Source organism: Haliotis cracherodii, unplaced genomic scaffold (genome assembly GCF_022045235.1).
Source record: "Haliotis cracherodii isolate W230 unplaced genomic scaffold, xgHalCrac1.p SCAF_10, whole genome shotgun sequence".
Lineage (NCBI taxonomy): Eukaryota > Metazoa > Mollusca > Gastropoda > Lepetellida > Haliotidae > Haliotis > Haliotis cracherodii.
Window position 1 is genome coordinate 35,377,324 of NW_027266265.1, and position 17,698 is coordinate 35,395,021.

The 17,698-nt window shown below is 41.0% G+C and overlaps 1 protein-coding gene across 2 annotated transcripts in view; it reads right to left on the minus strand.

The window, feature by feature from the left end:
- LOC139449847 (uncharacterized) overlaps positions 1-17,698 on the minus strand; it is an 83,832-nt gene that overhangs the window by 42,005 nt on the left and 24,129 nt on the right. Inside the window, exon 1 of one of the 2 annotated variants that reach the window (XM_071231446.1) lies at positions 8,515-8,555. The exons of the other annotated variant lie outside the window; for it this stretch is intronic. The gene's annotated coding sequence lies outside the window, so the exon portion shown is untranslated. Of the gene's footprint in view, positions 1-8,514; positions 8,556-17,698 lie in introns of those variants that run through there. 2 annotated transcript variants of the gene reach the window in all.

Genomic DNA, 17,698 nt, shown 5'->3' on the forward strand with positions numbered 1-17,698 from the left:
CTCAGCATTAAGGGGCTAAAACAAGGACTGGTCGGCTCGGAGTCAGTATACTGTATCTAGGTGGGATATTCATGTTAAACTGCGGTATGGTGTCTCAGTGAGCAAACACTATAAAATCGGCATGAGTCCGGACTAGCACAATCAGCCGCACACGCACACGTACATTTACGTGTATAATAATTGGAATAATCTTGGAAGCGACGTCAAACCCGATTTCACCTCACCATACTCATTCACTCACTCACTCGGAGGACCTTCAACACTCGTTGTGTGAGAGTAAACAAGCGAACTATTGTTTCAATGGAAACACTGAAGTGAAGCATTTCATTTAAATTACAGATTTGATGAAGGCAAATAATACCTCACACGCACAGACATGTTGTTTCCCCGAGCAAGCAAAGAACTAAATTATTATTAACTGAAAAAAAACTGAAAAAGTTTCTTTTATGATTGCTCACAATTGGTATTGAATATCAAATCAATACATTTCACAAACTAGAGACATAAACCCATACGGTTATGGGAGTTGACACGTTTCAATTTTAAGAGTGCAGAACAAAAGCAAGGTGCGACCTGTATACATACATAAGCATGGTTCTCGAAGCCGCGCATAGTAATTAAGGAGTTGCGTTTCCGAGAATGTTCCATGACTGAATGTTTGTGTTTGTGCGAATGTTCTTCCGTACACAGGTATTGTTTTGTGATAATATGTGCACTCAGACTACCGTCTTCTACACAAGGCACCCACGTTTAGAAGTCTACTGAAATTATATGCCAATATACCAAACTATTAAAAATGGAGACTAAACTCACCTTAGAATCGGAATAATATACTATCAAAGTCAATGTGTGAGTATGGTTTTATGGCGCTTCAGTCAATATTATGGGACACCAGAATTTAATCCCTAGGCTACCCTACCGCCCCAATACCATCTGGGATTTATGGTAGACTCGCATACTACTACTACTACTACTACTACTACTACTACTACTAATACAACTACTACTACTACTACTACTTCTACTACCACCACCACTACTACTACTACTACCAATACTACTACTACCAATACTACTACTACTACTACCACCACTACTACTACTACAACTATTACTAAGGCTATTTATATAGCGCAAAATCCACATCACAGGGACCTGTGCAGCACAAATCCAACATATGTACATATATACAACAGAGAGTAAAAATATACACATTCAGTTGCAGCGTTCAAAAAGGTATGTTTAGAGTCCAGACTTCAAGACAGTGACACCAGGTGCACTTTTGAGGCTGAAGGGAAGGGAGTTAGTTCCATGGAGAAGCTCCAGCATGAGGGAAGGATCGAACACCGAAGGACTTAAGTCTTCCTTTTGTACAGACAGGAAAAGTTGGTCATTTGATCGGAGATTTCTGCTAGATTTGTATTGCAGAAACATATTTTGAAGATAGCTTGATGGATCAGCTAGTGTTAAGATTACCCTCTTGCGCCATACAAAAACGATAATTCTCATTACTCGTCTGTCATAAACTGGTTCCTATAATTTAACTTACACAGCTATTAACGTGCCTCAGTAAAACCTGTAGCCACAACATACCTTATAGTAAAACTCTTTTGCTTCATACTGTATCTGTTTAAGTCCATATATAAACTGCCGGACAAAAGAAAGTATACACTTGAAAACTGGAATTGACCTAAACATTACGAAGGTTATCAAAACGTTACTGAGCTGAAAACAGTAAGCAAACCTGAAGCCCAAAACACAACATTTTAGCCACAATCAAAAATAGGTGTATACTTCAATTGTTCGTCAGTTAACGTTTCATCAATCTGAATGAGTGAGTTGAGTTTTACGTCGCTTGTAGCAATACTTGGACACGGCCAACTCGGGGACACCAGAAATGGGCTTCAAACTTTATACCAGTAAGGGCTTGAACCCAGGCCTTCGGCGTGACGAGCGAACACTTTATCCACTTGGCTAACTAACCGCCTCCACAATATGAAATTTTGCTTTGATTCGACTGTAAAAGATACCGCGCCTAAATTTGTATATGATTGCAAGCTGATGTTTGTTATGCGAGAAGACGAGGTAGCCTAAATGCAACAGATGGCCGATTCATTATATTAAAACACGATGTTGAAAATACATACAATTAATTATCGCTTTTATGTTGTGATACTGCCATCGCAGCTACACGACACGTGTGTCAGATATGATAATGCTTTCATGGAAAAATATGCGATGATATATTTTGAGTCACGTGATACCAATCGTTGCTATAGCGACGGATTGATATCGAACAGTTTGGTATCATATAATGGTAAGCCACTGTCTTGTTGAAAGAAAAAACATATATATGCGTTTGTTTTGCTTAACCTCGCATTCAGCAATATGCTACCTGTTTGACGACGGCTTAAAAATAATTGTGTCTGAACCAGACAATCAAATGATATTGTGAACACACAGTCCAGCAAAGGCGACTATGCTTGTCGTTAGAGGCGACTAACGGGGTCGGGTGATCAGGCTCGCCGATTTGGTTGATAAATGTCATCGTAACCCAATTGCGTAGATCGATGTTCATGATATCAATCATTGGATTGGCTGGTCTAGACTCCATTATTTACAAACCGCCGTTATATAGCAGGAATATTGTTGAGTGCGGCGTTAAACAACAAACAAGCAAACAAACTCAACATATTTGAATCCGATCCAAGATGTCACCTCTTACAAGTATAGGTTTCTGGAGGCCTATTCTAACCTGAAGTACCCACAGGGTTGATGTCATTGTTTTTCGAAGGACTTGGCAAATCTTACGCCGTGGACTTTGTTTTATATACCATTGAATGATCATATCACAGCGTTAACCAATGCTTTTCATGCCTGTTGACACAAGCAAAATAATAATTTTGCCTTTTGTTATCAAACCATTACAGCAGAAATTAGTTCAAATTTTGGGTTGTCAGTCGTATCATCGCAAGTCATTTTCTTTGGACTTTCCTTCAAGCTTTCCAATAATCTTTTCTTGAAAATGATGTAAAAAATGTTTGTCCTCAGGATCTACAAACAAATATAACTCGTTCACGAGACAGGTTCTGAAAAATAAATTGTATGTTTTGAAGCGCTGACTGAAAAATACTTGCGCTATCCAACATTCCAGAGGAATTACCAATAAACCCGCTTTGTGTCATCTACAAGCGGCGAGTAGTGATTTTAGGTACTCACAATACGTTCATCACACGCAGGAATTGAGGCAATATATCTTTAAATGTAAATATCAAAATTAATGAAAAATTGGAACAATTTGTTGATGCCATGCGTGTCATACGAATCCGCGAAAAATGCTCACACGTGAATACATTTGGAAAGATGATATTTTCATTTGTAAACTGCTAGGTAAGACTTAGGTAAGGGAAGGTTAAGCGAAGAATACATTCTTCCTTGTCTGGTGAATTTGCTCCTAAGAATACCGTCTCCGTCTGAGTTAGCAACCGGTCACCTATAAATGGATGTGCGGCAGACTTGAAGACTGAAAGTATCACCATTTAGCATGGGGAGAAGACTTGTGTGGCAGACGTAATGAACACGTTTCTACCTTACCTAGTATTAACTATCGCGCGTTAGTGTCAAGCACTATTTACGACAGTCCTCCACAATACAGTAATACAGATTAGGCATTATATTACCCGGCACCGAGGGTGACAGTCATTTGGTGTTCTTTGTGTGGTCTAGTGAGTGAGTGAGTTGGGTTTAACGCCGCTTTTAACAGTATTCCAGTAATATCACGGCGTGTCAGCTTAATGTGGTAGGAAAGCCCGAAGTGATGCAAGTCTCAGACCCACGAGTACGGGTATGGTGCTGACAAATCTAGAAACATAATAGGTTTCTGGCGTGCCCAAGGAACGCAACTCGCCTTAGACGACTGGGCCACCCGTGCCCCCTTTTGTGTGGCCTAATGAAAACCTCCAGGGGATTGGAATCTACCTGAGAAACTCATTGGTATCATGCAGATGTTGTACGCTGTAAAAGCCGTTGCCACTGTAATCCAATACCAAGATATTAAACCCGATATATTACATAGTGACTATGATGATACGTATTTTCAGTATCGGCTTAGACGATGTATTCAGTGCTTTGAGTGAAACTGGTATTGTTTCTCTGTAGGTTAGGTCAATACAAAACGTCATGCCTGGGAATAGTCAGTCTCGATTATCTGCCGAAACAAAATCCATAGGGCGTAAAAGACGAAATCGTGATGAAGCGAATATGAATGAATCACCAAAAATCAATGAACCGGAATGCGCGAAAAGGGTAAGCGTGACCGGCTCTACTTAAAATACGCGCAGCTCACGCATTTTTTTTATAAAAAGTAAGTGTTTGTGTTTTACATAGTGCCGCACAATACAAATGTCTCTGTGAACTGTTATATTTATAACGATCAATGACATATGAGTCAGTAGATACAAAGAAGTGGTGTGTTTGAGCCATGCTGGGTCAAACTCGCTGGGACTATATATTTGCCCGATCCGGGTCCAATTTAACATACTTCAACAATTATGATGTCCTGCCTGGGCCTTATTCTCAGATTAGACCAATCCAGACGTGTTCTCACCTTCATTATCTTTCTCCATCTAAGTACCGTTACATCGCTACCGTTAGTAAGTGGAGTCCCGATCTCAGGCGTTCACGGAACGCTGATGGTCATTGCATGTATGGAAACTGTCCGACAGAGGCCAAGGTTGCCGAATATTCGGGAGAACATGAACAGCGTCAGTGAGTGAGTGAGTTTACTCTGCTTTTAACAATATTCCAACAATGTCACGGCAGGGTCAGCACGGCCAGAAATGGTCTTCACATATTAAACCCACGAGGGAAATCAAACCCGGGCCTTTACCTTGACGAGAGAACGCTTTAACCACTATGCTACCCCATCGCTCCCGAACCTGTTCAGACAAGGAGAAGGCGTGTCCATATATCATATCACAACGATTCGCGTGTGTATGCATCGAATTATCGGTACTTCGAGACAAGCGAAGTGTCGATATAAAACCATAGCGCATGCTATTCTGCTGGGGGCAATAAAATGTAAACGGAAATTTCAATCTCGAAATAGGGAGTCTTTTATATCGCCGCGAGCTTAACTTATCTAAAAGTATTCACCGTTTAATATAAAGGTCGTTCTATATATTTGCGATCCGACCAATTAAGGTTCAATTTCAATCAGCAACATACAATGGGAGTAGGTTCAAATTCATCATAAAGGAAGACAAAAAGATAACTGTTTCTTGGAACGTGATTGATATGAAACAGCTAGAACATATACATCATTTAATAAAAGCGACAAAACCATTTGCATTATCATAAGATATATTTGCTAAAAAGCATTCAGTCCCTTGTCTGATTCAGACCATTAGCGTATGTTTGTGAATCACCATCAAATAGTGATGATACCAAGCATTCTCGAAAGGTTGAGCGTATCCAGCTCCGCCTGTAGCACCCGTCACAAACACATGCACAGGAACATCAATTAATCACTTGAAAACACGGATCATATGGCACAAGTCAAATTATGGAATTGCATCGGACATAATTTGGGTTAAATTTGGAAATCTCCTCCACATGCTTACCCTAAAACGCTTTACTATGGTCTTCAATGTTATAATCCTGATGAAACAAGTTTTGAGCAAGATTCGTTTAAAAAACCTCTTGCCTCTTGTAATATATGTACCCAGAGGACTCAATTCAATGCTCGACCTTGTTGTCATTCCCAGACTCTTTGTTACCATAGTCCGGTTTCCTCTGTTCTGACTTATTTATGGACATACACAATTAACCTTCCACATCTACGATGTCTGTCTTGAAGCTAGGTACTTCGAGAACAAAGCGTATTAATTATACCTGGAACATAGCACACCTGCAGAACATAGGGCTGGTGGTAGATGAACGATATAGATTCCTTATACATGTCCAGACACAATTGCACGACCACACAGTGTGAGAAGCATATGAGGGTTCTTGAAGGCAGGCGTCTAAAATGCCATGGCTCCAGGGACATTTAGTAAGTCTGTTTGACATACACATGTTGAGATAACAGTTAAGCTTGTGTTGTATCTATCTATTGATTAAATGTCACGTCATGATGACCCCTCGTGGCTTTCGTGGACATTGCCAGAACACACGTCTGTGTTGAATGTCATCGCATTGAATCTAGTCTTCAATCTTGTCGTACATTGATTACCAAAGGAAAGGCCCTGGCCTATGGATAAGGTCTCCTGCTTCTAAAAGACGTTGTTCTGATGATACTCGATAAGTAGCTCAGATTTCTACAGAGATATCTTATGATCAGAAAATTATATGAAGCCTCTTTGTTTGATCAAAGGTTTATGGTAGACATGTGGAGGACGTTTCTCAATTTGACGCATAAGTGACAATAAATATGCAATTCCCTATTTTGACTTGTACCACATGTTCCTGTGTTTTTCAGGTGAACAATTGACTTGCCTTTTCGAGTGTTTGTGACGGGTGGTAGCGGTGGGGCAGGATACGCTCACCTATTCGCGAACACCTGGTATCATCACTATTTGATAGTGATTCATAAAGACATGTTCCTGATGTAGTCGGAATCGTACAATCGACTGTGCGTTTAGCAGAGATAAATATTGCCTATTAAACGGTTTTGTCGTTGTTATTTAATATCAAGGTATTCCGATTTTTGTGAAGAGAATAATTAGCAATATAATATCATTCACTGATGTTCGGAGATATAAGTACTCTTCGTAGCACGTTAACCTAATTCATTCATTTATTTTTTGCATTGAATATACTGATTGTGTGACTATCTTCGAATAAGAACAGTATTTCAACTCCATATAAATCATTATGTATATTGATGGAAGGTCCAGATGAGATCTTGAACGTTTAAGACTTTCGTAAAGCGTACGGGCACGGTTAAGATGCGGATTAGCTAAGACTCTGGGATGCTAACCCTCGATCTGGATGAAGGGAAGCATGCTTTTGATACATGAAATTGTAACAAACTTAGCAACATTAGTTGAGTCATTTAATATATTCTTTGCATGAGACAAAGTGGTATTTATATTGAATATGTACTTCTCATGTTGACTGCCATGTGACATCATGTGAACATTACACAACATTCACTCGCTCAAAGGTTCGATTCCCACATTGGTCCAATGTATAAGGCCAATATCGTGTGTCTTGGAATATTGCTAGAAGCGGCGCAAAACCCAAGTCACTGCCTCACTCATCAGGCAATCCTCACGATAGTTTGCATCAAGTGTGTATTAAATAGACTGAATAACAAATTAGGCACAAGTACAAACATGCAACATGTATTCCTATTATGCAAAGTAGATAGTATAAAAATATGATTATTTTGAATACACGGCTGATTTTTTACAACATATGCTGGTCAATTGGTTGATTTGAGTACGCAGGTCTGATGAATCGTATTACCATATTCTGTACGAACTCTAAAAATGTAATTCTCTGGAGAATGAGATTGGAAGTTAATTAATTACAATGTGTTTTCCAAACACAAAGGTCTATAATCGTCATTTCTCTTTACAAATTTAGGTTTTACCGACATCGGTATCCAATTGTCCAGTTGATGAGATATTTCTGAATGTTTGGTATTGTGGAGTCAACACGGGCAATACAAGGCGCAAATCAGAGGATACGACGGCTTTCGTAATTTTGAAGTACCCACAACTGTGCATTCATAGGTATTCATAACATCCCATCCACCTCGGGAAAGTGGATGCGTTTGGTTCAACATTGCTTTGAAAAGTATTTCAGTTATATCACGGTATCACGCCTTGATATGTGTGCTATTTATGAACAACATTCGGTCAAAACACATCCATAAGGCTGTATGGCAAAAGGTATGACTTCAACTTTACAAAAGTCAACTTTCCCTTTATGTCGAGCAATATATATTCAGCAACTCCATCCCCTTGTGTCTGCAATTCAAAACTTTCGAGGGGGCACGGGTGGCCCAGTCGTCTAAAGCACCCCGATTCGCTGTGCAGAGTTGCGTCCATTTGGCACGCCAGAAACCTATGATTGTGGGTTCGAATCCCGGTTCTGCGTCCAGCGAATCGCGGAGCCTTAGACGACTGGGCCTTCCGTGCCCCCATCGGGATTCGAACCCATGACAGTTGGAACTGGAACGACTAAGGGGACACATTTGCACAGAGAGCTTGTGTTTGACAACTGAACCACGACAACCCCAAAACGAAAACTCCATGTGTGATTCTGGACACACCTGAATGAGCTTACATATCACACAAATGTCCTGGGCGAAGCAATTGGGTTTCATAAACATCCATCTCAATAACACTAGAAATATCGATCAAGATTTGCGTGCAACATGCACTGTAATAAGCGGGAATGAGTTCTACATGCTCCCCATTGGACTGAGTACCTTGCAAACCGAGGCTACTTACTGGTTAAGAAACGATGAATGTATTTCACGAATGATACATATAAAATACTTACGTCAAACTATGGTCTGAGATATATCCTCCTAAGCCATGCCTCCCTGGTGGAACTTTGGTTCTGAATTGAAGCTGTAGACCAAGCGTGCCACTGCACGGAGACATCGATCTTACTCATGTGTTCCGTCCTATCATAGCCAAGCTGGTTCACCTGTGGTCGACTTTGTCAATTAGGAGAGTCCATTCTATGCCCTACCTGTCTACTCAGGTGTGGCGCTGGGGCTGTGCCTTTCAAGTCGTGGAATTAATAAAGTCCTGAAAGTGAGGCCGTTGAAGGTGTGGTTGTCACGGTTCCGGATCGATTGGTCTTGATACGAGTAAACAATGCCTTATTAGTATGGTGTTGGGAGTCGGCTGTGCTCTCTTCCATTAAATGTACTATCTTACTAATCAATAAGCATACTGAATACGTTTACCTGCCACGGCATGTGTGTGGTAATCGTCGAGAATGCTGCATAGGTTGTGTAACAGGGTCCCGTTAAAGACTCCCGTGGAGGTCCGGGTTGGAATAGGTCCCCAGACATCTATATTAGTCATAAGAGGTGACCAAATGGATTGGGTGGTCAAACTCGGTGACTTGGGTGATAGCGTCTCGTCATACCCCGACGGCGTGGAACGTTGTTCACAATATGAATCACTGGATGTTCTGGTCCAGACTTGATTGGTCACGGACCGCCGACATGCAGCCGGAATCTTGCTGAGTGTGGCGTTAAACAACAGGTGAGGTGAGGTGAAATTGGGTTTAACGTCGCGTCCAAGATTAATGCACTTATATAGCGACGTGTATGCACGTGTGTGTGTGGCTGCTTGTACTGGTCCGGGCTGATGCCGATTTGTAGTGCAAGCTCACTGAGATACCATGCCGCAGTTTAACATGAATACCCCACTCAGACACAGTATACTGACTCCGAGCCGACCAGTCCTTGTTTTAGTCCCTTAATGCCGAGCGTCAGACAGGGTAACAACAAGTACCATCTTTTAACGTCAGTTGGTATGACGCGGCCTGGGATCGAACCCCGTACTTACCGCTCTCCGGGTGGACGCTCTGCCACAAGACCACGGAGGCGGTCTCGTTAGATAACAACAACCAAATAAAATAACCTGTAGCTGTTAAAGCATTGGGCTGACTGCTTTCATTACGGCTACTCGAAGACAGTGAATAAAAATAGATAATTTTGCCAAAAAGGACATCATTAAAATAATCTGATGGTTGCTAAATGAGGGGGTTGTACAGGGTGAGTGAGTTTGTTTAAACGCCTTTATATAAACATGAACGTGGGTTATATAAGTCAAGAATGCCATAAGTGATACCATTCTTCATAGCGGATTTTACAACTTTGGTGAAACCCTCGATCATAAGGATGGCGCAAACAAACCATATGTCATGATCAACACTAATTATGGATTCAAACCCACGATTAATTCCATTTCTGGCTCGGGTGTGATGCTGCTGATCATTATCAGGAATATTAATTAGAAGAAGAAGAAGAAGAAGAAAAGAAAAGAAGAGGAGGAGCAAGAAGAAGAATCATAGAAGACTGCCGCCAGTTAGTGATCACTGACGAAAGAAGGTGAAACAACTCGTACATGTGGTTCAATAGTATACCTGTCTGAAGATGTGAGTCTTAAGCTGAGTCTTAAACGAAAATAATTCTTGAATGCATCGGAAAGGATCCGGAAAAATCTTCCACAGCACTTGTCCATATGTATCTATTGCACCTAATGATAAAAGTGGGGGCACGGGTGGCCCAGTCGTCTAAGGCGCCGCGATTCGCTGTGCAGAGTTGCGTCCCTTGGGCACGCCAGAAACCTATGCTTGTGGGTTCGAATCCCGGTTCGCCCCGATTATGTTTCTAGGTTTGTCAGCACCATACCCGTGCTCGTGGGTTTCACCGAAGTAGTAAACGTCTGAGACCTGCATCACTTCGGGCTTTCCTCCCATATTAAGCTGACACGCCGTGATATAACTATAATACTGTTAAAAGCGGCGTTAAACCCAACTCACTCACTCACTAATGATAAAATACATGTACTTTCGAAGAATGAATATTCCTCGTGAACACGTCATGTCTAAACTCCCGTCATTATTTACATTCCGTCTAGCAGAGATGGACCATATGAATGACATAAATGTTGAGTTAGATTGATGCATTTATATAATACCTTATGCCGAAAAATAAAATGCCTCTATGATCAATATAAGTATTTATTTAAAATTCCGATGACATTCATATCTTTGTCGGTACAGAGACATATGAGCTTTTTCTCAGAACTAGATTAGGACATGAAATAATCAGGAATAGTTCCAATTAAGATATACTGACACACCTTCTCTTCGACATTCAGCTATCCCTTCCCCTGCAGGGCTGTGCTTCGTAAAATAATTATACAATTTCCATCGTCGCCTTAAGGCAGTATGCGATATCAGCTCCTTGAATTATACACGAGAAACAGAAGTTCCCATGGCATTGCCCTGAAAGAGAGCCCAGCAATTTTCTGGGACTGGTAGCTATTAGACGCAAGACGATCAATGATGTTGATCGTGCATACGTGTTGTTGACAATTCCACCAAGTTTCCTGCCAGCCTTATTGTAAGCGAGAGAAGGTGGGTGTGGTATTCGGTGGAATGTGGGTGCGGTTTTGTGTTTGGTGGGGTGGGGATGGGGTGTAGTTGTGTGTATTGACTATATTCCAGGAAGACATCTGTTCAGCATCAGTGCCAATTAGTCAATGGATTGACAGGGGTATCATACTGTTAACAGAATTGATCTCATTTGATGGAGGAAAGGCGTAATGATGCACGAATGGCTTATTGACATGTGTGCCTAATTAATTACTGAGTCTAATACCACAGAAAAAGTGAAACATATATTTGCTCAGGAAGTGACGAATCATTGGCGTCTATATTTCCAGGTTGAGTAAATGGTACATTTGTTTTGGGGGCATGATAAATAATATACAAAGTCACATTTTCCATCAAAAGATGTTTTTATTGTTTATTTGTTACATTCGCGATTACGCTTTCTCAATATCATTGACTTTGTGCTCTTCGATAAGGTGTCGGTTCGAATCCCGGGTGGGACTCAACCGTAAAACGTACTAATTTGTACTTTAAACGTGCTTATTTGTACTTTAATAAGAAATTATAATCCTAAATACAACAATTTGTTTATTGGCCAGTTTCTAAAAGGCATAGTGTATTCAAACATTCACACATTGCCCACACAAAATCTTTACTTTGACCCGGATTAATGAAAAAAAATATTTCTGAACTTCTCAGATGCACATTCTGAATAGGGAATTATATTGATTATTCCCCCCTTGATCATGGAAGAAAATGTATACCGTTATCTCTAGACAAATCACCTGCATCCCTTGTGATCACATCTATATCGGCGTTATTCAAGAGAGGTTTGCTGTGAACTGAAAGCTTAAAGCCTTGGTTAGTGAAGCGTCTCTGTTTATGTAAGCGTCTGATCGATTTTGCGGCATGTTATGTCGAGAGCGACCATATTTATTTCATGCCATCACCTTGATGAATGGTATTAGAGAAAACAGGGTTCCATAATCGTGGAATATTGAATGCATTGATCTAACATACTGAAGAAATCGCACGCACATTGGACGGTTGAGACAACCAAATATATATGGTATCTTACACCTCGCGCCACAATTTCCTCCTGAGAGCAAAAAAGGTTCTTACTGAGTAACGTAGTTAAAGGTCGTCATTGACCACTTATTTCAAGCGCTGCTTAATCCACAACCATTATCATGATACTTTAAGCATCAATGGCGTTTCAGCGTTACTGGCGTGAAAATGGAAACTTCCTCTACCACCACCACTGTTGCAAAGCGGACATATACCTTAAATATGTTTTTTAAATTATAAACAGCAGAATCTCTGCACTTGTACACAGCAGACGTAATCAAATTGAACACATCGTGCATCACTTGATTAGGTGGTTTCCAGACCGCCGTCGAATGGCTGGAACACTGATGTGCAGCGTCAGGCAACAACACTTACTTTGGTTGCAAAATGTGTAAGCTGTGGGTGCTCCGGTTGGGCAGGACATGGTTTCATCACTGATTTTCAGTGATCCGTTCATATGATTATGCATCTTAAACCCAATGGAATCGGTTTCGCCGGATAACCGAGACTGGTTATTTTCTGGCGTTGATGATTTATATTTCAACACTCAAGTCCTAACTGGGAATTACAAAATTGGTATCGTGACCAGGAAGGGAATTCCACTGTCATGCTTTCAGGTCACGTGGGATTTTATATCTTCCAGCCTCACAGCATTGCTCGATGTTTTCCTTTAATTTTGATCACAGCATCAGTAATGTTCCAGAGTCGTACCTACAGATGGGTTGTCATAAAATAACAGTAAGCGATGGTAAATAGACTATGTATCAATGTATCACAAGTCATGTATAAAACTTTACCAGATCTTAAGTAAAACACGGTTTATCGTCAATAGAGTCATTACGGTACGGTGCACTCCGCGCTGAACGCCTTCCACAGACAGAGCTGGGCAACCTTACTAGAGGATTATGGGACTAACAGTGCATAAAAGCCCAATATAAAGCCCCAGAAGGATTTGCGTTATAAGTCTAGCCGCTGGTGGATGTGTGTAGGTTTAGCAAGAAGGAAAATGATGAAGAAAGGCGACACATCTATAGTACGACATCACAGAACCGGAAGCAAATACTAAAGGATCGTCAGACCGCAATACTGTATAGTGCTTTCTTTTGAACTAAATGTAATTTTATGTAAATAAAAAATTAAGGATATTTTAAAGTGAACGGGAACAATATTGATGTGCGTATATCTTGAGTTGTCTGGAACATTCATCACATTCCTAGAGGAAACTGAGGATCTCCTGTTATTCAAAATTATCACACAAAAATAAGGCGGTGAGGTGAATTGGGGTTTGCCGTCGCGTTCAGGATTATTGCACTGTTATAGCGACGTCCATGCACGTGCGTGCGTGTGTTTGTGGATGCCACACTTGTGCGGACTTATTGTCGGTTTTGTAGTGATGGCCCCTTGAGATACCACATCACAGTGGAACATGGCTTCCCAACTCCGACACAACCAGTTTTATCCCATTAATACCGAGCGAAGGCATGGTAACAACAAGTACCACTATACCACGGAGGCGGTACGAAATAATGGGAAAAACCACATAATATTACTACATTTAATAAATCTTATTCATTTTTGTGTATGAATTCATTTTCAAGAGGGGGCACAGGTGGCCCAGCCGTCTAAGGCGCCGCGATTCGCTGTGCAGAGTTGCGTCCCTTGAACACGCCTTAAACCTATAATTGTGGGTTCGAATCCCGGTTCGCCCCGATAATGTTTCTAGGTTTGTCAGCACCATACCCGTGCTCGTGGGTTTCACCGAAGTAGTAAACGTCTGAGACCTGCATCACTTCGGGCTTTCCTCCCACACTAAACTGACACGCCGTGATATTACTGTAATACTGCTAGAAACGGCGTTAAACCCAACTCACTCACTCACTCACCCATTCTCTAGAATAAAGTATGTCCTTCAGTTAAACAAGTAGTTATATCCATACAATCGCGGATTTACTTGGTATGGCAATATAAGGTGTTTAATTACAGGGCAGACGGTTTTATGCAAGCGCAGGGAAATCCATAGAGACACCTTTTGGTCACTAGTTATGTTAGTACTATAAGCCTTCTATCCTTTATAGTATCGCTTGATGACTTGCTTTTTTATCAGCATCGACGATGACCCAATTTCGTAGTGAAAGAACATATGTAATAGATGAATGTATGGATGGATGGAAAAATGGATGGATGGACGGACAGTCAGTTCTGTCAGTTAAACGGCAGGGAATGGCATGGTGGCGTTTATTTTAAATACCATTCAATATTACCTCCTGCTTCGTCTCAAACATGCCACTAACAATGCAGTATTTGTTGTGTATCATAACCCTGCCGACACACAAACATGTACACACCTACACAATCAAACTCACACTCGCATACTCATACACTCGCAAAACATGCACAAACATACTCTCACACCCACCCACACAAACATGTGCACACCCACGTAATCACACTCACACTAGCATACCCATACACTCGCAAAACATACACATACATACTCTCTCTCTCTCTCTCTCTCACACACACACAAACACACACACACACACACACACACACACACTCTTTCATACAAACACACACACATACACTCCAATACACACACGCACACATCACACATATTCTCTTTCTCTCTCTCTCTCTCTCTGACACACACACTCACACTCGCACACACACATTGTTTTTCTGTCTCTCTCATTTTCTCTCTCTCTCTCACACATACACATCCCCTTTGCTTCCATCTCAATGTTATTCCACAGAGGTTCATCATTTCGATTGCCTTGAAGTCAATAACACACTAATTCTCCCAGCCCGGTGTCTCATCAAGGAGCTCTGCCCTCTGGGCAAGTCCATATAATTTCAGAGGGTCAATGATTGATGCTGCAGAGCTATGTCTAACAACATATATCAGCGCAGTCCAGCTACATAGTGACCAAATTGACATTTAGGATAATGGGAAGATCATTGCAGTGCACTGATGAGATACGTGGCCTAGAAACGGAAGGAAACAAGGGTAAAACCGCCACGCTATGTTCTCTAGGTACCCAGCTGGATGACAGACATCTGGAGATGCGGGAGGTTACATTTACATGTGCATAAATAATTCAGCAAAGGCAAAACCGAGCTGAAGTAACAAAGCGTCAAGGAATGACAACTAAGTCGGGGACTGAATGATGAAATACGAATCATCTGGGTAATTAATTGAAATCAACATATATTCGAAATACAGTAAACTACGGTTATAACGAACACGCTTATAATGAACTGACGGATATAACGAACTTCTTTTTTGGTCCCGACTATTTGCTGTAGTTATGCTGTATATATCATGCTTATAACGAACTACGGTTAAAATGAACTAAAATTAGTAGTCCCTTGAGTTCGTTATAACCGTACTTTACTGTAAATCAAAGTCAAGAAAGAAAGTTCATCAACCTTCTATATCCTTTTTATACAGACACGAATATCTAAACCCATCTAAACAGTTTTGAGACAAGACTTTAAAATATGCTTGATACATTCAGATTACTTTGTTCCCTAAAATATCAGATGAGCGTCTCATCAAAGGAATTAGCAATGGTCCTTTGCATCTAACTTCATCAGGTACCTTCATTTGAGCGGGGAGATTTGTAGCCATCTTGTGTTAGATGGCAGTTCTTGTCTTTCTATCCAAAGTATGGCTAAAATCGACTTAGTGTTGTATTTTACGCCTTCCTATCCACCAGAGCCAGTATCACATACAATACTGATGGATATCAAAGAGCAAGGTTTTATATTAGCCACTGTCACGAAACAGATGATGAGATGAGATTACTTACAGCAATGACACGAACATTACACGGGGTTTGTTATTTTCTGCTTGCGCATCAATCCATTATTTACCTTATAAGTTAATGTTACGTCTACACTGAAAGCATATATACACAGATTCAATTTCACTTAAGGTAATGATAAACAACATAAAACTAGTTCTAACAAACACCTATGTTTTGTTTGTTTTTTAACGCCGTACTAAGCAATATTCCTTCTATATGAGTCTGTATTGGTCTGAAGAAAATCGAGAAATGGACAAGACAATCTAGAGATTGACATCATGAGCATCGATCTGCGCAATTGGGATACGATGACATGCATCGACCAAGTCACCGAGTCTGGCCCCCTGATCTCTTTTGTCGCCTCTTAGGAAAAGCGTAGTCGCCTTTTAGGGCAAACATGGGTTGATGAATACCTATTCTAACCTGGATCCTCACCGGTAAACACGTATTACATGTTATGTGCTGAGTGCGTTGTGATTGAAATAGGCTTTAAGTTGTGTAGAAGTTTGCTAATGGTCCATCTGGTTCATTGTTGTTCATCACTTGATTGTATGTTTTTCATGCTTACCTTTTACGCGAACACCTGGTGTCATCACTCAGAGATTTTCAGAGATTCATTCATCACTACTTCTTCCTTTTACGCCCAATGGATATATTTCGGTAAATAATCGAGACTGGTTATTCTCTGGCGTTGACGTTTTATATTTTACTGCCTTTTCCAGTTCCCACCTTGATGAAACAGACGATGCTGGTGACACAACTGCAAGATTTTATAGACAAGGCTTTCCTTTAAAGGTAAAGGGGGGCACGGGCGGTCCAGTCATCTAAGGCGCCGCGATTCGCTGTGCAGAGTCGTGTCCCTTGAGCACGTCAGAAACCTATGATTGTGGGTTCGAATCCGAGTTCGCCCCGATTATGTTTCTAGGTTTGTCAGCACCATACCCGTGCTCGTGGGTTTCACCGATGCGGTAAACGTCGGAGACTTGCATCACTTCGGGATTTCCTCCCACATTTAGCTGACACACCGTGATATAACTGGAATACTCACTCACTTAAAGCTACAATCTTTCAGAAAATCAATTCCCCTCAAACCATCAAATTGCCTTTCACGCCCAGTGGAATTTGTCTCGGTTTATAATCGAGATTGGCTATTCTCTTGCGTTGACTTGTTATATTAAAAGAACTATATAACAAAACAAATACCAAAGGATCAACCACGATTGTAGTTATGCACATCGAGTCCCCCCATCTTGCCTGCCAAATAAGCTGATGGCATGTGTCTAGCTTCCGGATGACAAGCATCAATCAGATGGATAAGTTTCGTGACACATGTAAGGTTTCGGTCTAGCCTGAGCTACATGCTGTAATTGGGTATTAGTCTGATATTGAAGAAGGGTTCGTGATCGCTGTAGTTATAGTTCTGCCAGACCAGGATACTAAAGCAATATCCATGCGGTTCTAAATGTCTATATTTATGTCAGAATATCTGTAATTACGTATCCTATTCGCGATCTGTGGAACGACAGGCGTTCGATAGCACTGGAACCCCAAAGCAGTCTTAATTTTGAAGAGGAAAAAAGTTTGAAATCAGTGTGTGGTCGGGCTGACAGTATAAGATACCTTGAAAGAATGTTTGAGGCTTTAAGAACAGAGATCAGACTCCTTAAGGCCCGTGGAGAAATCTGGACCATTTCAGTCTATATTGATCTCCCATGTCCATCAGACCT